A 2,247-nucleotide genomic window follows, 5' to 3' on the forward strand; every position below is an offset into this window, starting at 1 on the left:
CATACATAATATGGTAAATTAAATGTATAGACCACAATCAATTTCCCAAATATATGTCATTAATAGTTTAGTACATCTGATCACAGATGATCTGAATATTTAAAAAAAATGTTTAATATTTATATTATACCCTGTTTTCCCTTTGCTCCCAAAGACGATTCTGGTCGGGGTGTCCTATAATGTTCAAGGTCGATTTGCCTTCGACCTCTTACAGCTCCTCTACCAATCGGTACTAGTGATACATCTCCTAGTGTGAAGTTTTAATAAATATAAAATAAAATAAATATTTTTAAAAAAATTGTATAAAAAGAGCAATTTAGATAGTGTTAAGTAGTTCCATCAAATTTAACATGAACTTAGATTTGAGATAAACTATATATATTATATTACCTGTGGTCAAATTTCTAATTCCTTCTTCAACTTGTTGCACCTTGAAAAAAACACAGCATATAAATACTTAATACATGTAGGAAATTTCAAAAGTATTCTTACTCCTGCCATTGGGTTTAGCTTAGGAACTGACGGTCTTTCATTGGAAACCACCGTTCTTTGTCCATGTGGCCTAGGGGCCCTGAGCTGCGGGGCACCAGGGGTCCTCAGCTGCGGGGCACCAGGGGTCCTCAGCTGCGGAGCACCATGGTCTCGTGGTGGCATCCTACGAGTTGGTCGTTCCATGGTAACTGGCGTTTGATGCAGTTGAGTAGAATGTATTAGTCTAGGTGGACCAGATAGATGTGGTTGGTTTAATGGTGTTTGAGAAAATTCAGATGGACCTGATAAACCGGGTTGGTTTGTTGAGAAATCAGGACGTCCGTGAGATTTTCCCCTTGAAGGTCTAATTGGATCTATTTAAAATTATTTCACTATAATAAATGTTTAAATTTCCAAAAGCCCAATAAAAAACAATTATATGCCCAATAAAAACAATAAATTATAAGTTATTTAATGAGTGAATACACTACTCATAATGATTTCAATTGGATTTACTGGAGAAAAAAATTAAACTACCAAAACCGAGTATACGAAGAGGATTTAAGTATGGAAGTCATAAAAATATTAGCGTATAATTACGCATATAATACAATTAAATTTTCGAAATATATTCACACTATTTTAATTTTCATTCAACTTGAATCCACAATCATTAGAGAGGATAAAATAATTGTAATATTTTTTATATAGACATAATCTTAAACCTACAATTCTCGAGTATAACAAATAGTTAATGTTTTGACACTTAAAAAAAAAATATAATTAAGTCTCAACAGAACTGATTATTAAGAAATAAATCACTACCTAAATAATTTACTTCGATAAACTATAAAAAAAAATAATGTCTCCTCAACTCATAATTTAAAAATAAATAAATTTGAAAAAAACGGCACGAGTAGTTATTTTTATATTCTTCTTCAAAGTATTATTAACATGAAATAATTAATATAATAATTCGGAATTTATTACGTTACGTACCCCCTAGCAATATTATCCTCGTGGCACGCAGTAGAGAAAAAGCAAAAAGAAGAAAAGCGGCGCCGCCGACATGAAATACAACTAATGAACGTACCTTGGCTGTTGCAGACGGGTCAGGAGCTGGAACGAGCACGGACGATGAGTGTCGGGAGGTGCGACGCAAAAACGACTGACGACTAACCAGTATGGCGAGGTGATGCAGAGACAGAATCATGGATAAAAGAATACATTGATCAGCAACTACTTCGATAATCCATGCATTTAGAAAGCGCTCCCAGTGGCATTCTTCAGAACTAATCTCCGTGCGGCGCCTTGCCGCAATAGCATTATTTATTATCATCCTATATTAAGGCTCTACATAGAATGGGTATGCTATGCCACCATTTTGCCGACTCATTTATCAATGATAAAATGACAAAATAAAGGGGGAGAAATTCAAATTCACATAACATTATTAGTCGCAAAATGGCGGCGTAGCATGCCTGTGACTATAGTGCCCTACCTATACTATAAAATGAACAATTCACGGAAAAAAGCTATAGGGAATCCATGGAAGATCTCGTAGTCGGTTTTTCGAAAAATGTTATGCTTTTTACGCCATTTTTCGCCTTTTCTCACTTTTTCACATCGTAGTTCGTATGTTTTCAATGTAGCCGATGTGTGGTTTGGTTCATAGCCTTTGTAATAGCCTTTTTCTTTTTTCGTTTCACCGTTAGTGCTTTATTCGCTGAGTTTAAGTTTATTTCTTTTGAAACTCGTGGATATGCGGTTTGTACG

This window comes from Acyrthosiphon pisum, chromosome X (assembly GCF_005508785.2).
Source record: "Acyrthosiphon pisum isolate AL4f chromosome X, pea_aphid_22Mar2018_4r6ur, whole genome shotgun sequence".
In the NCBI taxonomy this organism is placed as follows: domain Eukaryota; kingdom Metazoa; phylum Arthropoda; class Insecta; order Hemiptera; family Aphididae; genus Acyrthosiphon; species Acyrthosiphon pisum.